Consider the following 20,206-nt stretch of genomic DNA (forward strand, 5'->3'; position numbering starts at 1 on the left):
TCCTGGGGTATCGGCGAGGACCATTCGCAACCGTCTCCATGAAGCTGGGCTACGGTACCGCACACCGTTAGGCCGTCTTCCGCTCAGGCCCCAACATCGTGCAGCCCGCCTCCAGTGGTGTCGCGACAGGCGTGAATGGAGGGACGAATGGAGACGTGTCGTCTTCAGCGATGAGACTGGATGAAGCGTCGTCTCACGCGGTCTGCACGTCCAGCACGAACGCTGGTCCAACTGAGGCGCCAGGTGGAAATGGTATGGGAAGCCGTTCCACAGGACTACATCCAGCATCTCTACGATCGTCTCCATGGGAGAATAGCAGCCTGCATTGCTGCGAAAGGTGGATATAAACTGTACTAGTGCCGGCATTGTGCATGCTCTGTTGCCTGTGTCTATGTGCCTGTGGTTCTGTCAGTGTGATCGTGTGATGTATCTGACCCCAGGAATGTGTCAATAAAGTTTCCCCTTCCTGGGACAATGAATTCACGGTGTTCTTATTTCAATTTCCAGGAGTGTATTTTGTAGTATCACCTCGGCCTTCTTCAGAAGCAAATCTAAGAACCCACCACTGCGTAGACGAGTGTTATTACGCCCAGCACAAGTTTCCCTTTTCAGTATTTTCTAAATTACTTATTTAGTCGCCGGCCGAGCGGTTCTACTCGCTACAGTCTGGAACCGCGTGTCCGCTACCGTCGCAGGTTCGAGTCCTGCCGCGGTCATGGATGTGTGTGGTGTTTTTAGGTTAGTTAGGTTTAAGTCGTTCTAAGTTCTAGGGGACTGATGACCTCAGCTGTTAAATCCCATAGTGCTCAGAGCGATTTGAACCATTTGAACTTATTTAGTCATTGAAGATGTGTATGGAAAGACTATTCTCCGTTTTTAGAATTAATATTTTCCTTTTTCCCCTTTCTTGTTAGATTTTCCCATTCTTTGTAGATATTCTGATAATGCAGTAAAAGGATGAAGCACGTTACTAAATAAACATAATTTGCAAAGAAGACTGTTTTCTTTTTGAAATAACCCGTAACGGTTGCTGTACCTGTAAGCCAATGGAATGGAAAAGATTTTGTATTCGGGGTTGTACAAAAGTATTGAATCATGAAAGGCAGGACACATTACCATGCCAAATGTGGTGTAGGAAGCCCACTGGCCTTGAAAACAATTTCCAGGTGTATCGGAGTAGATAAACACAAGTCCCACGGTTTTCAAGAGGGCCATTCTGGCAACGGTGATGGAAGTGGACAGCGATCACTAACCCTTCTCTCGAAATCAGACGGCAAGAATTCAATAATATTTAGATATGGTGGCAGTAGTGGCCAGGGGAGATATGACTATCCATCCGCGTCCGCAGGAAGCCGGTCCTGGGCGAACAGGGGTCCGGTCGTACTGGAGCACAACATCATCATAGGAGAACAAACACTGCACAAGGTGCAGTGAAATGAAAACGTGGCATGTGTACAAAAGTGAGATATCTTTTTACAATTTCGAAAATTACCTCCATAACTATTAGTACATTTATCCCACTTTGAGAGAAGCTTTCATGAAAAATGATTGGTGTTATTTACGGAACCATGATTGTGTCCACGTGTGCATCTCGTCGAGCGAAGCAAATCGACGACCACAAATGTCTTTCTCGCAGACTCCAAAAAATGGAAATTGCGCGGGAAGAGGAGGGTACAGTATGGAGAATGCTACCCATTAAATCTTCTGCATAGTAGTCGAAGCAACCTTGGAAACATGTGGTCAGGCATTGTCCTCCAACAGAACGCTGCCGTCCGTCGGTATTCCTGGGCTTATGAACTTGATGGTGCGCTTCAATTTTTTGCGAAATGTCGAAGTACAACTATGTGTTAATTGCGGCGCCGTGTTCCAGAGAGTCAATGAGCAGGGGATATTGAAGTGAGAGAAAAAGATTTTCATGACTCTCACGGCTTGGCTTGGTTGTTGTACCGGCTATGCGGCAGAAGTTGCTCTGGATAGTCCTTACACACCCCCCATACAAAAAAAAAAAAAAAAATGGTTCAAGTGGCTCTGAGCACTATGGGACTTACCTTCTGAGGTCATCAGTCCCCTAGAACTTAGAACAACTTAAACCTAACTAACCTAAAGATATCACACACATCCATGCCCGAGGCAGGATTCGAACCTGCGACCGTAGGGGTCACGCGGTTCCAGACTGTACCGTCTAGAACCGCTCGGCCACTCCAGCCGGCCCCCCCATACAGTTCCAACCTCTCCCCATGAGGCTTGCATATTTTTGGAGCCCAAAGAAAGATATTCGTGGTCTTCTTCTTGCATCGTTGCATCGGATAAGAAGTTGTACACCTGGATAGAATCATAGTTCCGTTGGCAACCGAGAATATTTTTCCATGAAAGCATTTACCATTTGTCTGACAATAGGATAAATATGGTAACAGCTGGGGCAATTACTTTTGAAACCATGAAAAAAATTCTTACTTTTTCCACCCGTCTCGTTTCATATAACTGCCCCTTATACCACACTTGACCACTAGATCAGCCAAAATCTTCACATAATCTTTGCACTAATTCGATCGTGTGGAGTAACCATGGGCACCGTAGGATAGCACGATACGGCTGCCCAAACCCGCCGAACCTCGTCGTATTTCATTCTTTCGATATAAATTCCGTCAAAAGCTGGGAACAATATGAACCGGGATTTATGGCTTCAGCACCTCGTTTTCCTGTTACTAGTATCTGTATCACTGTCGAGTGGTTTCCGAATTCCAGCTGGCACTACGATTCCCTTCTTATAGAGCTCCTTCTGTGTTGTGTCGGTGCTGATAGGGTTCTGAGCGCGACATCGAGATCTGCAGTGACATTTCCCGCTGTCGTTCTATTTTTGGTCACAGTCCTCTTCAGTTACCGTACGTAAAGATCACTTAACACGCAATATCATCAGCGTTGTGACTTAGCACATGATGTTTTTCCGCTGTTCCTGTATCGGATATAAATCTTCTGTACAGTGCCTCTTGAAACAACACTTTGGCTCCTCCGATTACGGACGCACCCCTCATACGTGCACGACCAATTTTTCTCGTTCGATGTCATTTAGCTCCGACACCCACAACACTACACAGAGCCTCGGGATGACTGGGTGTTTGTGTTGTCCTTATCATTTATGAAAGTGGTGAGTTTGAACTGAGAAAAAGGTTTGGAAACTGTACGGGCGCTGATAACCGCGCAGTTGAGCGCCCCATAATCCAACATCATACACAGAGCACTATTCTGGCCGCTATTGGCACTTGTAACATGCTGAGGACAATACACAGGTATCGTTCGTGGTCAAACATAACATAGAAAACTGCAGACTTGTCTAGAATGTGCATTTATCTTGGAAGCATACATTTTCGCGATGTTTTCACATGGTTGTCCAGTCCATATAGTTCTTCATTACTTGGTTGCTCTTACTTGATGGGTCAGTTGGATGCACCTTGCGTGTACAGTTAAAGATCCGGCCAAAGTTCCAGTGTACCACACTCTGTGTCTATAGCAATATTTACTAATAAAGATGTTGTAAAACTGTATTTTTGGTGCTACTTGACGGCATTATGTTTGCGCGTTTGTAAAACAGCAAAACGGAAACATTGTTCATCAAGCAATATGAGAACCTATTCCAAACACTGCTTAGTGACTCCACCTATTACGGTGTAAATTATTCCTTGTGAATTCCTATAATTCTGAAGAAATTCTTCTACATCGCAGGTGCCCAGCGAGAACTAAACGTTACCGTTCCAGTACAGTCAAGCGCTGGGACCTCTAAGCGTTTCACGTTTGGAATTCGGGTTTTAATTAAACGTTAAAAATTACAATAAAATTCTTCAAATACTTTGTAATATGGCATACGCGCTCTTTGTGCTTACGGTATTTCATAATGGAATGTAGAGGTCAATGCGTCCAGTACTCCTTTCTTCCGGAGTGCTGAAAAGAATCACCTTACTTTCTGAATTCGTGTATTTTATACTCAACTTGCGATATGTTCTATTGGAGGAACTCTCTAATAACACCATAGCACTGAGAAACACATCTTTGCCCAAGACTGTAATTTTAATTTTAGGATATTTGAGTTAGAATATCCACAAAATGAGAGAGAGAGGACACCCACGAATCTCAGTCTTATCTCTTCTTCTCTTTCCATCCACTGGCCCATTTCTGTGTTTTTCTTACTGGCTTATTTTAGTTTGATGTCGTACTTACCTTCACAACTTATCACGTTCGATATCAATTTTTGATGACATGACACAAGAAATGCATTTCTATAGCGCACTTTTACGATGAGGTACTTACTTCCTTTTTGATTACGTGATGTTTGTCACCTCTTTAAACCCTCTTGTAGATTTTCTTGACTATTTATGTACCACATTTTCTACGTCGTCCAGTACAGAAAGTTTCAGAAGTAATGGCAACAACAAAAATTTGGGCTGATGTTCCACATGGGTAGCTGTAAATCTTCCCGGCCACGTAAACAGAAAGATTAGACATAATAATGAATGGAAGAGTAAACAGAAAAGGTTGGAAACAGAAATAAAAAATGTAACAATTTACCTACGTTTATGTATACATGCTAATGACATTTCTGAATATTAAATTTCGTCAAACGCATGTCATTTAATATGTCCAAAGGGCTATCTTCCCGTAACTTCGGTGGTTACATTACCGCCATATTTTCTTTGCTTCACTTACGTAAATCAGTAACTGCGTCTTTGTAGAACTTAACGATAAAAGGTTTACACAACAGAACGCAGTTCATAGTAAAATACTAAATTCTGACAAACGTGTGTATTATTTTATTTTCTGATTATATACAGGTGTTTGGCGAAGCATGTGTAAAGGACTCTATAATGATGCAGTAGATACAGTGAAATACCCATGACATAAGGCAAATTTGTATAATGTAAGACTATAGTCAAATACTGAACAAGTCTCTGAGGATAAAACAGGTATAAAAAACTGTGATACTGTATTATGATTTATACATACCTTTATGAGACATACTAAAACTGATTTCCTCACACTACAGTAGACTCTGAGATCTGATCAAAGATTGTCGAGACCAGTAACAGCCACATAATGAGACATATGCACCAGAGAAGGTAGATTCATCGCACTGAAAAAATGAAATAAATAGCCCACGTACAAAGACATATCAAGGAAGACGAGAGCAGACATCTGTTAACAATTCAAAATGGTTTGCACAACGAAATATATCTTCGTAAGTGATTATATAAATATTTCACAAACCGGAAACTTTATACTAAAGGAAAACAACCCCTCCAGATCTTGACAATAGCTTTTTAAATGCAATATAGCACGCGGGCAGATAGCATTTTGTGAGAAGTACTTTCATTGCATGATGAACGTTTGTGATAGAACCGTAGCTCAAGTATCTTGTTGGAAGAACTTAAAAGTATCACTCCAAGAGCCATACTATGAACGACAAATTACTGTCAGTGACTTTATAAAGAGTTTTCCCTCTGTTAAGTATATCTTGAAATTGCCTCACCGTATTTCTGGATGTGTCGGTCTGGTATCTGACTGTAACACTGAGAAAAGTGTTTCCGTAACTTTATATATATTCCTACTCCTCTTCAATCTTCAATTCAATACACATTTCCATCGTTCACCAAAAGATACGCATTTTGTTAACTGAATCTGAAACGAATATAACCGCCTAAAGATACAGAAAATATAGAATTGTAAAGGCACATGTTATCAGTTTGCAACAAACAGTAACAGCGAAAGCAGCAAAACTGAAAGATGTGGAGGAGGGAAACTGAAATAGTATTCCTGAATACTATTATTGTGGAATTTGCAGGAAACTTTATCTGCTTCATATTAACTACTAGCGTTGCATCCACATTTATGTCTGTATTCTGCAAGCCACCTCGTCATGTGAAATGAAGAGTACTTGGGTTAGCACTATGTGTTGGCTGCTTGGCTGTTCCATCCGCACATGGAATATGGGAAGGATAATGGTTGATAAAGCGAATTAGCGCTAATGTCTCATATTTTCACATTACGGTCATTTCGCGAGATGTATATGAGAGGAAGTACTATGTTGTTCCACTCTTTATGGAACGTAACCTTTCAAAATTTCCGTAGTTACTTCTCCGACATGCACAACATCTCCCTTGTCGAGTCTTCTACTGGAATTTGACGGACATCGAAACACTCTCGCGCCGACTAAACGATCCCTTGAAAAAACACGTCCGTTTTCGTTAGATCCTGTCCAACTCCTTTATTAATCCAACCTAATAAGGGTCTCATACCAGTGGACAGGAGTCAAGTATCTGTCCAACAAGTGTTTTCTGAGCTACTTCTTGAATGGTTGAATTAGATAACCTTTAGATATTTCCTTCGACTCTCAGTCTGTCAACTGCTGTTTCTACATATTTTTTATGTGGTCTTTCCAACATAGGTCACTCCGTGTGGTTACTCCGAGGTATTTTACCGTGCCTACATCTACATCTACTCCGCAAATCACATTTAACAGCCTGGCAGGGGGTTCATCGATCCACCTTAACAATTCTCTATTATCCCAATCTCATACAGCGTGCAGAATAGACGAACACCTATATCTTTCGCTGCGAACTCTAATTAAGGTGATCGTTTCTTCCTATGTAGGTCGGCGTCAACACAATATTTTCGCATTCGAAGGGGACAGTTAGTGATTGAAATTTCGTGAGAAGATCCGTCTGAAAAAAAAACGCCCTTTTTTAATCATGTCCAACCCAAATCCTGCATCATTTCAGTGATACTGTCTTCGCTATTTCGCGATAATACAAAACCTGCTGCCCTTATTTGAGCTTTCTCGGTGTACTCCGTCAATCCTATCTGGTAAAGACCCCGCATTACGCAGCAGTATTCTAAAAGAGGACGGACAAGCATAGCGTAGACAGTCTCCTTAGTGGGTCTGTCACATTTTCTACGTGTCCTGCACATAAAACGAAGTCTTTGGTTAGCATTCCCCACAACATTTTCTGTGTGTTCCTTCCAATTTCAGTTGTTCGTAATTGTAATTCCTGGGTATTTAGTTGACTTTACGGCCTTTAGATTTGACTTATTTATCGTGTAACAGAATTTTAAAGGATTCCTTTTAGCACTCATGTGGAAGACTTCACACCTTCCGTTATTTAGGGTCAACTGCCAATTTTGCACCACACAGATATCTTTTCGAAATCGTTTTGCAATTTCTTTTGATCGTCTTATGACTTTAATAGTCGATAAACGACAGCGCTGTCTTCGAACAACCTAATACGGCTGCTCAGATTGTCTTCTAAATCGTTTATACAGATGAGGAAAAGCAAAGACACTACCTTTGGGAACTCCAGAAATCACTTCTGTTTTACTCTAAGACTTTAAGACAGTTACTACCAACTCTGACCTCACTGGTAAGAAATCATGAATCGAGTACCGTAACTGAGATGATATTTCATAATGACGCAGTTTCACTACAAGCCGCTTGGGTGGCATAGCGTCAAAAGCCTTGAGGAAATCTAGAAATGAGGAATCAAGTCGAAATCCCTTGTCAATATCACTCAGTACTTCGTATGAGTAAAGAACTAGTTTTGTTTCTCAGTGGCTACTGTTTCCAAAATTTTGGCGGAATCTGTATATTTCAGGGTCGTGCAAGATACTGCTCTGTGTAGAAGCGTGGTTCCGGTATTTGCTCCGGTCCCGTCGGAGCTCTGTGAGCGGGAATATACAACACTTGACTGTTTGCTTGACAGTGACAGCCAAGTGGAGCTGCGCAAAGGTGGATTATGCTCCTTTGGTGGAAGCATTTGGTGTTGGAAATAGGAAACAGCATTTGAAATTGTTTAGTCACAAAAAAATCAATATTCGGATGAAGAATTGAGGACATGAATACTAAAGAAACCGTAAAAAGAAACGCCAATTCTAAATAAATATGTCTAGCGTTTAATGAGGATGCTTATTACATTAATATTAATGCCAAACAGATTTTCGAATTCAAGAAAACATTACCAGTAAGTGAAGAAGGACAAAATGAAGGTAAATACGTACTAAGTAAGAAAGTTGGTCGATGATGGCAAACTGTACAGCAAAACTAGGAAACTGAATAACAAAGAAAATATATGAAAATAATCCACCTCGTGTCTCTACGGCTCCTTTTAACATTTCTTTACTTTTCTTTGCATAAGAGCGTCATTGTTAGAAATGATTGATTCAGCACAGCTATGTCTCAAGAGGCATTTCAGATGATAATCTAATATGGAGCATCTTTTAAGCTTTCGGGTAACGCTTTTGTAACAAATGTTGTAAAAGTCAATTGAAGTCTTTCTGCTCTGTTATCTATCTATCAATTTTAAATGGCGCTGAAGATCTATGATTTCCATTTGGAAAGGGTGGCTTTATATATATTCCTACTCCTCTTCAATCATCAATTCAATACACATTTCCATCGTTCACCAAAAGATACGCATTTTGTTATCTGAATCTGAAACAAATATAACCGCCTGAAGATACAGAAAATATAGAACAGACTTCCACAGAGTACGGAGTAGAAAAAAATCCGCAGTCAGCTTTCAAAAGCGAAGTGTCAGTGCAATTCGTTTCAAATTCAGTACGCATTTTTCTAAAAGATCTATATACTCTCCAAAATCAGGAACAATGGAAACGTCTCTTAATGCTGACAGTTTCGGAAAGCAAGAGGCGTTTTTGTGCTCCAGCTGCCTTTCCCAGAGCGACAGTTTAATCTTGAATGCCTTTATTTTGCCACATAAATGGAAGATGAGCGAAGTGACACAAGTCACGAAGATGCACTGTCTCATCCGTTAAAAAGTCTAAGTCTTAAAGCCATCCATCTTCCGACAGTTAAGGAACACTTTCTCCCTTCATTTTCATGGATAACGATACCTATTTGCTTCATTTCCATGAAGCGCTCCAGAACGTTGGCACGACAGAGGCAGCTAACCTGACAGTGATGAGGTAAATCTCTATATTCACAACCCTCATCGCTCAAAAACGATTAGAACAAGCGATGATTTAACCTTTTGCTCGAATAGAATAGTGATTTTCACAACCAAGCTCATTACATTATTCATTTTCACCCTTTCGGAAGACAAATGTTGTTGATGAATCGGGCAACATATAGGGATAGGTAGCTGATCATGGTTCTTCATTTTTCTGTGGACGCACGCTACTAAGCGACTGATTGCACCAGTCACAGCTGGAGCACCATCTGTTGGTACGAATGATAGTAATTCCCATAGCATATCAAACTTTTCCAAGTGCATCGGACATGTCTCGATCTGTTGTTGCGTCCTTCAATGGGATGAGACCTAACATCTCCCTGCGACCTTCCAGCATTTTGTTTTCTGCCCTAATGAAAGCTACCAGGTGTGCTGACAAGTCAAGAGAGTCACTCAAAGAAAGAAAATGCAAACTGTCTTTCTATATTACGACATAATCGTCGTAAAAGATTGTGACTATAAATTAAATGTTTATTTGACACTACAGTAATGAATCCATAGTCACAGTACATAAAATTTTTCTTTTAAAAAAAGGGGTTACGTTACAGCTTTCAAAGAACTATGTCGTTATTTTCAAATGTAAAACACCAGGAATTGTGACCATACATGAGACAACAATTACGAAAAATAATGAGACCAGTCAACCGAGGCAATAGTGGCTCAACCAAGTTACTACAAGGTATGTCTATGCTTGCTCAACCGCTCATTCCATCTCCTAATTTTATTCTGGTGTAGTTTTTATCTATTTTACATTAAGACATGGAGTGGACCGTTGGGCAAGGGTGGACATAACTTGTAGTGACTTGGTTGTGCCACTATTGCCTCGTTTGCCTGGTCTCATTATTTTTAGTAATTTTTGTCAGATGCATGGTCACAATTCCCAGTATATATTCTTCAACTGATGTTTTACATTTGAAAATGATGACGTAGTTCGTTGAAGACGGTAATGTAACCTTTCCTTTCTAAAAAACAAGAAAAGAGAAAAATGTCATGTGCTCTGGTTTTGGCTTCAGTATTACTGTCAGCGAAGCCTCGAAATCTTCTGCTAATTCTTCAACTCAGCGCCTTACAGTAGCACGAGAAAGTGACACGGACGGTAGCTGTGGGACCAGTTTTGCACACAGCCTTTCCGTCGCTATTATAAGGCATTCCTTAAAAAATCACCTTCAGCAAATGACTTCAAATGCACAGCTATCTGCTGAGAAATTCTGTAGCTAATTCTCACGGAATAGTCTCTTCCGGGATGATCAAGATCCTGCGGTTAACATAAAATATATTTTGTCAAATGATATCAGCAGCACGAGCTCTCGAAACTGACATGGTAATTTTTGAAACTAAACAATATTGTCTTACTCCTTCCACTGACACTATATTACAAACATAACTTATAATTAAGTGTTTACTTACTTCGTCTGTTAAAGCTCACTTTTAGTTCAAGTGTTGTTGACTTTCGTTCCTCGTCCACATATTTACTGTACTCTGCTACGGGGTTTAACGCATTAGGACGTCTTAAACTGAATTTCTATGTATGGTTTAATACTTTGAGACGCACTGAACGTTTTACACGATCATGTTGTTCGGTAGAAGGATACACATCCTCCCATGCTGCGTTAAAGCAAGGAGGCGCTGGGGATCTGCTCCTGGAGCTGCTCGCTGCTTCTGCCACGTCTGAACGCACTGACCCGGCTCGCGCCCCGCACCTCCAGCTGCTCTCGTCTGTCGCTCTGTTTATTTTTTACTTCTAGTGGTTCGGCGCTCCCTATCGGCTTTGCTGAACTGCTGTAGTGTAATCGAACAGTACTCTACTGGAAACTTCCTGGCAGATTAAAACTGTGTGCCGGACCGAGACCCGAACTTGACACCTTTGCCTTTCGCGGGCAAGTGCACTACCATTTGAGCTACCCAATCACGACTCACGCCCCGTCCTCACAGCTTTACTTCTGCTAGTATCTCGTCTCCTACCTTCCAAACTTTACAGAAGCTCTCCTGCGAACATTGCAGAACTCGCACTCCTGAAAGAAAGGATATTACGGAGACATGGCTTAGTCACAGCCTGGGGGGTGTTTCCAGAATGAGATTTTCACTCTGCAGCGGAGTGTGCGCTGATATAAAACTTCGTGGCAGATTAAAACTGTGTGCAGGACCGAGAATCGAACTCGGGACCTTTCACTTTTGCGGGCAAGTGCTATACCATCTGAGCTGTGGCTAATCCATGTCTCCGCAACAACCTTTCCTTCAGGACTGCTAGTTCAGCAGGGTTCGCAGGAGAGCTTCTGTTAAGTTTGGAAGGTAGGAGACGAGATACTGGCAGAAGTAAAGCTGTGAGGACGGGGCGTGAGTTGTGCTTCGGTAGATCAGATGCTAGAGCATTTGCCCGCGAAAGGCAAAGGTCCCGAGTTCGGGTCTCGGTCCGGCATACAGTTTTAATCGGCCAGGAGGTTTCGTATCAGCACACACTCAGCTGCAGAGTGAAAATCTCATTCTAGTACTGTATTTCCTCGCCTATTGCACGAGAGTGGTATGAACGTGTAGACTAGAGATTTGTTATAAGGTTTCGACTAGGGAACACACCTACGCCTGAGCAGAAGGTATGAAATACCTGCATAGTCAAGACGCGTGTAAGGTTTATAGAACCTTGAAGGCTGTATTGCTGTACCCCCAAGGATACTTAAATTACACAGTTATTTTCCTGTGAAGAGAAATCACTATTGTCATAGCCACTTTTGACATGTAGTTTGCGCTATGAAGTTATGATAACTTTGTCCTAATCAGTCTGAAATGATTTCTTTCTGGTTATTGTTTTCTACCGTCGTGGCAGCCCGTCGAATGCCAGAAAGAAAACATGCTACCCTGCCTGTTTGGACTACGCTGCAGAAGTTTCACTGGGAAGCCCCTAAACATGCGTTTTTTTTCATTTTTGGAGCCGTGATGAAAGACGTTCGAGGACGTCGATTTGTTTCGGACGGAAAACTGCACATCTGGGGACAATCATGTCTCCGTAGGCAACTGAAAACGTTTCTCCATGAAGGTGTTCGCCGTCTTCTCTCACAGTGGAATGGATGTATTAACAGTTACGGCGACTACTTTCGAAATAAAGACAGTTTATTCAATTTTTATTTTCATTTGTCACGTATCCATGTGACAGCTCCTAATAAGGAACTCATCTGTAGGTTTTGATGACTGAGTTTTGCTAGTATTAAAACATGTAACATAACCGCAAATTTTTTTTTTTTGATTCGATTGACTTATCAGCTTAAATTTTATACACCGCCAAGGGATCGTAGGCTTGTGTATTTGACATAAGTTTCACCTTGATACCCCAAATTTTCCCTGAGAGGAAAGGAACGTAGTGGACCGACAGAAAGACGGGCGCTGGGCAAATGTCAAAGTAAATATTTTTGTGTGGTATAATTGCAACTGAGCAATTTCAGATCTTCTTCTACACCTGTAGCGCAAGATGTTCCTTCTTGTCAAATTTCATGATACTATATCAACGATAGGTACACTACAGTTCTCTATGAATACAATTGCGCTTATCAAAACAAGTGACACAAATTGACGTATCTTTCGATTGCATTAACTTAAAAGATTAAATTTTTTATCACGCCAAGGAAACACAGAACTTAAAATTCGACATAGTTTTCAACTTGATATCTTTCCCCGATCCTGAGAGAACGGGTTCTTAACACAGAGACTGACAGACGGACAAGAAAGTGATCCCATAACAGTTCCGCTTTTATCGATTGAGGTAGGGAACCCGAAGGACGAAGTGCTTCGAGCGCAGTACGGACAGACTAATAGCTTAAAGCGTACTATTTTCGTTTTTATTTCCGCCACAAACACAATTTTTGAAATATATGACTGGATTTTGCGTTTTCAGTCGTCCACTTTGGAATACGGCAGTTTGTCCGCAGCTCGTGGTCGTGCGGTAGCGTTCTCGCTTCCCACGCTCGGGTTCCCAGGTTCGATTCCCGGCGGGGTCAGGGATTTTCTCTGCCTCGTGATGACTGGGTGTTGTGTGATGTTCTTAGGTTAGTTATGTTTAAGTAGTTCTAAGTTCTAGGGGACTGATGACCATAGATGTTAAGTCCCATAGTGCTCAGAGCCATTTGAACCAATAGGGCAGTTTGAGACAGGTGAAACTGCTTATTTGTAAAGTTAATTACGACTGTGTCGAACAATGACAAAAAAGCATTTCAAAAATTTTAGCAATTGATTTCATCTACAGACGGTATAATGTATTTTGTAAGATTTCTAACCTCTTGCCTTGAACAGTTGCTCTAACGCCACTGCTTTCGTATGGTATTTAACTACGTAGTAGAATTTTAGAATTCTATTTCCCGAAAACGCTCGAGAAACACATCGTATAAGAACTGCAGTTGTTACTTGTAAGCATGTGCTACAATCCGGCGTATGATGGGCAAAATCTGTCACGCATTGGATGTATATTTCCCATACAAGAGATAGGTCTTGGTTACAGCACAGCGGCTTTCCTACGTAACCGTGAAGAAAGTTACAGGGTCTCGCTGTGTTGTGTTATTGACGATCAATGTACATCGAATTATTATTACGAATGATTATTACGCTTTTCTATTTTTACTTTTGTTCTTCGTGGGCGTTCTGTCCCCTCTTCTTACTCTTCCTTTCGCTTCCCAAAATGCGTTCAAAGGGGACCTTTCAGGGGTATGGCTGTGTTATTGGTGTGTTCAGCATCCCTCCTATAGCAGGTATTGACAGCAGGAGCGACTCAGAGATGTTGCAAGTCTGTAGCAGGGAATCTATTGCTGGCCAAAAGATTTGGGACTGGCATGTCAAATGGACAGCGTCGAACATGGGGGTATAAGACTGCCATCTGATAACTTCAGGACTCTAACGTGGCTCTTCCACAGTGAGGACTCTGCTACCGAGCGACTGGATACTTGCGCCAGCTTCACCCTGCCCTCAAGCCTCAGTCAGTACTACCAATGAACGTTGGACTGGCCATGTATCGATCGTTTCAACGACTAATAACAGAATAAGGGACGGGTGTTTGTGACAATGCGACTGAACACTAAGTGGGAGGACTTCAACACGTTCAGAACTGGACTTAAAGGTGGCTGTACGTTTTCCTCCACATTGCCCTACGGAGCTAGCACACTAGATGGAAAAATCTCCGTATTTTAGGGAAGCTTCCAAGAGATGTATGATTTCTTCACGAAGACAGGAAGCTCACAGAATAAACATATACGGGTGTTGTGGTAAAACGATCACCAGTGCACCAGTATTTGTTGGCCCAAGTTTTTATGCATCTAGCATACTAGCAAGTAAGTACTGCCCACAAAGAATACATCGTAGAGATTCGAAGGTCTTGTCATACCAACCCAGCCTTGTGCTGGCTTACAAATTCAGACTCTTTGAACAATGAAAAAATTACTGACTCGCGCTGGAGACCCAATATGTGTAAAGTAATATTTCGAAATGCCGCTGAAGTTACCGTATTTTTCTTGTACTGCTACGATTTTGAGAACGCAAGTTAAAAATATACATTTACGTCACATTTGTACTTGCATTCCATTTAAAGCGCAAGAATATGAGTGGGCGTGACAAGTGGTTGATTGAACATTAAGGGAGCGGTTCCCGTACCCCGTCTTGTACTGTGTGTAATATAGACGTTTTGCGCACAAAAATCATACTGACCCATGCGCTTCAACTTGGGAATACATTTCCAGTTGCTTCGTAATTTCACTCCCACAGCGTGATGCACCTGTTATCCGTACCGAAGCAGATCTGTGTCTGATGAAGATCTGGAAAACGTACTCTCTTCTGGCAATGCTGCACTTCTGTTGCGGAAATGTCTTAGCGCGGGACAATATCCGCAACTCACATTTTCAAGCCCCTTGTATACAGGGAAGCCAGAAACAGTCGTAAGAGTTTACAAAGAGTTGCGGAGTAGGCTGCGCTGAGAAACAGTTATTAAGAAAAAATTCGATACGTTGATGTGTTTCCTGGTAAAATAGCGTTTAAATTAGTCAATCAAGCCGTCCCGCTCGCAAATTCAAGTGCCCCATATACAATTAGTGTATGTTGTTCTCGCAGCGTAGACGTTAGAGCGCGAGACGGCTCAGCTTTTGAGTCGCGTTTAGTGATTACCGCCGTCCAATGTCCAACTTTTGTATTGCCATCTTTCTCGGTTTTAGAAAACCAAACGACATACACCTTTGGTGACACCGTCTCTGGAGGGCCGCCTTGAATTTGCATGCGCAACGGCCTGGCTGGCTAACATCATCTACTTAACTCGAAAACGCCGTAACGCAAGGATTTTTTTTCTTAACAATTTCCCAGCGCAACCTACCCTGCAACATCCTTACAAGATTTCCAGGCTGTTTCTGGCAACACTGTAAAGTACTGCGTGCCACTATCCTGATTAATTTCTTGTTCAGCGTATTGAGTATCTCATGAACCCTTTAAGATGTGTTTGATGTATTACAGTCTAATCAATTTTAACACATTTATGTCTCATTACGTAGTACACCAGGACTGTTTATTTTACACAGCAGACCATGTGCAATTCCTCATGGCAACATTTCCTATTACGATCGTGTTTGCATGCAGAGATATCCTTTGTTGGTTGCGTGTGTTTGCTATAGTTGATTTCCAAGTCAATTCATAGCGGCTCGGAGCATGGTCTCACGCGCTTTCGCTTTTCGTATTAATATGCTGTATACTTCTTTTTATTATGCATTCCTATAAATCTTTTAAATTCCTGTATCTCTCGTATTTTATTGAACTCAAAAAGCATTTTATCAGATTTTATGTAGTCACTTGACTCTGCCTGCTTACTTATCTGCATGCTACAGGCCTTACCCCTAACTCGCTCTCTCCTCCTGGCACGTGTTGGCTGTCGTCCTGTATCCTCTCAGTACACCCGACAATTAAGTTCAGGTGACATATGTCGATTTCTTACATTGTAGCTGGCTTCATACAATACCTACGTCGTTATGGTGTTTTTATGATATTTGTTGACATGTTGTTTCTCAATATTAGTTAGTTTGCACAAAGTAGCAGGGGAAGTCAAAAAGTAAGGGACTTTCGCTGTTTCTCGCAGTAGGGCTTGGTGATACAGCTGATATCAAGAGCCGGCGCACTGTCACGTGCATCACCTTCTATACAACGTGTCACTCATATTCCCAAGTTTTCGTATTGTACCAGACCCTGAAACACTGCAGCTCCACTGACGATCTGTACCAAGGAAGAAATGAGTGCAGTGATTTACTCTATATTTACGGAAGGTGTTGAACATACGGAAATTATTCATTGAATGCAAACACAGGAGGGTGGCAGCTGTTTATCGCAAAGCAAGATCTACGAATACATAGAGCTCTTCTCTATGTGACGAGGATAGACCGGGCAGGCCATCAGTTCAACAACTGGGAGTCATTGAGGGTATGGTGACGAAAATAAGACCAATCACAGTGGATGAAATGTATTGTATGGAACTGGAGACCTAGAAACGACGGAGAGGCTTCGTCCCCGCCGTAGCCCTCAGTGGTGCACAAGCTCACGACAGGCTACAGCAGTCCACTCAGCCCACCGCCGCCGCACACCGAACCCAGGCTCATTGTGCGGTTCGGAACCCCTCGGGAACGCCTCACACCAGATGAGTGTAACCCCAATGTTAGCGTGGTACAGTAATAATGGTGCACGCGTGCGTGGAGAAAGTATTTGCGCAGCAATCGGCGTCATAGTGAAGCTGAGGCGGAATAAGGGGAACCAGCCCGCATTCGCCGAGGTAGATGGAAAACCGCCTTAAAAACCATCCACAGACTGGTCAGCACACCGAACCTCGACACGTATCCGCCGGGCGGAAAGTAGTGCGTTAGATCGCAAGGCTCGCCGGGCGGGCCAAGTCGACAATAGTTACATATCAGTCATGGTTCAGCGTATTCTATCTAACACGGTACACGAAATTTTCAAAAAGCGTGAGCAAGATGCGTACTGAAAGAATTGTCAGTGCAGCGCCCTTATCTTCGCGAGGAACACTGGCTTTACAGCAAATCGTTACTGTAGATGAAACGTGGGTGCGTCATCGCGACCCGGAAAGTAAGACTGCGAGCATAGTTTGGAAGCATCCAACATCACCGGAAGTTAAGAAATTTAAACGTCAACGATCAGCTGGAAAGATTATGCAACACTGTTCTGGGACATGGCAGGTGTGGTAGCCGTTCATTTCACCGCAAGAGGCGAAACTGTGAATAGTGAGAACTATTGTCATGTGCTGCGAACTAAACTTAAATCAGCAATCAGATCAAAACGTTAAGGACAAAGGCGAGATTGTGTCATCCTCTAGCAAGATAACGCTGGCCACATTCTGGTAAACGGTCGGCCGAAACGATAAAGGAGTTCGGGTTCTAATTGCTAGAACATCCGTCGTAATGTCCAGACCTGGCTCCAAGCGATTTCCATATGTTTGAACCATTGAGAAAAGTGCTCAGGGGAACAAGATTTGCAACCAATGCTGATGTCATTGATATGGTGCAAAATTTGTTAAGCTTCCAACCAAAAAACTTTTTCTCCGACGGAGTCAAGAAACTTGTTTAATGCTGGACACAGTGCGTTGAACTTCATGGAGGTTATGTGCAAAAATAATGTATGTTTCAGTTTTCTATAATTAGATAAATATTACTTGTCTCAAAAGTCGTTTTATTTTTTCACTTGCCCTCGTATATCCATTTTAATATTAGACGAGTTAACACTTCTGTAGCTGGCCTTGCCCGCATCTCGTGGTCGTGCGGTAGCGTTCTCGCTTCCCACGCCCGGGTCCCCGGGTTCGATTCCCGGCGGGGTCAGGGATTTTCCCTGCCTCGTGATGGCTGGGTGTTGTGTGATGTCCTTAGGTTAGTTAGGTTTAAGTAGTTCTAAATTCTAGGGGACTGATGACCTAAGATGTTTAGTCCCATAGTGCTCAGAGCCATTTGAACCATTTTTTGTAGCTGGCCTTAGACAGCTGTGGAGAAAATAGAGTGAAACATGAGCAGTTTTGGCCGACCGGTGTGGCCGACCGGTTCTAGGCGCTTCAGTCTGGAACCACGCGACCGCTACGGTCGCAGGTTCGAATCCTGCCTCAGCATGGATGTGTGTGTTGTCTTTAGGTTAGTCAGGTTTAAGTAGGTCCAAGTTCTAGGGGACTGATGACCTCAGACTTTAAGTCCCATAGTGCTCAGAGCCATTTGAACCATTTGAACCATGAGCAGTTCTCGCTTGTCAGGACGGGTTGGAGTCTTCTGTTGACGTTGAAGGATCCATGGAAGTATTGGAATAACCTGCGTTCTGCGAGAAAGTACCGTTATCCAAATGGCGACCGTGACGTCACGGCCGCCATCTTGGATGATAGTACTTTGTTGCAGAACGCAGGTTGTTCCAATACTCATTGACAGATACAGGGGAGACGTGAGGGAAAGTAGCAGACAGACCAGCGGTGGACAGACACACAGTCCTTTATTTTATCATTCAACTTGACTCCTCAATGCAAATGAAAACGTGGTTAATTATTTTATCCGGCTAGTAAGTCACTGCAATGCAATTCCTTCTTCACGTTATGTTCCGCCTTGAGCGACGCGCGTATAACTGGCACTGGTTCAAAGAAGCGAGCTGCTTACGCTGTGGATCGTGAACCCGATGCGATGACTGGGCCACGGTGACACCGGCATCACACGAGGTTGTCTTACAGCAGCGGTATGGAGCAAGACGAGTCAGCGGCGCCTTCTGTCCTCACAGCGGGCCATCTCGTCCCTGTGGTACTGCGATGGTGTTGGCCATCGTCGATATGTGGGCTGACGGGTGGATGGCGGAGTATTGGCCGTACGGAGTGGGCAGAGAGGTGGTGGTAGTTCGTGACCCGGATGCATCGCGGATACTGTGACGGATCCGATTAACACAAAAAAATGGTTCAAATGGCTCTGAGCACTATGGAACTAAACATCTATCAGTCCCCTAGAACTTAGAAGAACTTAACTAACCTAAGGACATCATATACAACCATGCCCGAGGCGGGATTAGAACCTGCGACCGTAGCGGTTGCGCGGTTCCAGACTGAAGCTCCTAGAACCGCTCGGCCACAATTGCCGGCTGATTAACACAGACTGGGCGTCACATACTGTCCAGCTGGATGAACGATCACGCGCTGGTTCGGCTGCTGTTAATTACTGCTTCCTCCTGCCGATTTTGCTATCATCTAGTGTGCTGCAACGAATCTTCTGGAAAGTGTCGGTGTTCGGAAGGTGTGGCGTAATCGGCTGTAGATCGGACAACCTGCGTCTGTAACATGATTCGGGCGCCCGTGGATTGAGGTTAGAGGAGCCGATGAAGCACTTTGGTGACCGACATCCGCTGTGCGGCCGTGGCCTCGTTACAGTTCTGGTCTCCGACTTGTGCTTCACGTTTACCTATAACAGTCCTGGCCAAACAACGCTGCACGGGCGCCGTGGCCACCCTGCTAACTAGCGCTCTGAGCGCAGCGGCTTACGGGGCTGAGGGTCGAGGAGGAAGAGGGAAGTGAAGGCTGCAGCCGGACGCCACTTGAGCAATGCATTCGGCTTATCAGACGCCAAGCAATTATCTAACAGTACTACTTGCGTTAAACTGATTTATGTTCTGCTATTGTCCAAAGAATAAAAAGGTAGAGAACATACATCGTTCAATGGTTAATGGGAATTTCCTTACTTTTGGTATCGTTTAATGGCTATGCGGAATGCTTAATATGCAGCTGCACTATTACGGACTCAATGACGCATACTGTATCATCATTATACTAGCGAGAAAGGCGACATGACGCAATTGTGTTCTGACGAACAACAGGGAAGTTAGGTGAACTGAAGACATCCATTAGGGAAAGAACTATGGGTAAATAGTGCTGACGAAATATTTTATCGTTAACAGTATGTATTACTTGGTTCATTAAGTGAATAATGCAATGGGAGAATCACTTAGTAACGTATAGTCCACATGATTGATGCTATCAAAGAAAGAGTAATCCAGCGAAAAAAATCAGCTTGTCCAATGCAGAAACACAAGATTTTGTAAAATGCTACCTCAAGAGCAATATCCTCCACTGCACATAAAAGCCGCTGACGTTATTTGCTCTTTGGCTCAACACACCTGTGCAGACGTTTTTCTGTTATGAAGTTGAGAATGAGCCACTGGTGTTCAGGTTTAACAAACTT

The sequence above is a fragment of the Schistocerca americana genome, chromosome 8 (genome assembly GCF_021461395.2).
Source record: "Schistocerca americana isolate TAMUIC-IGC-003095 chromosome 8, iqSchAmer2.1, whole genome shotgun sequence".
NCBI lineage: Eukaryota > Metazoa > Arthropoda > Insecta > Orthoptera > Acrididae > Schistocerca > Schistocerca americana.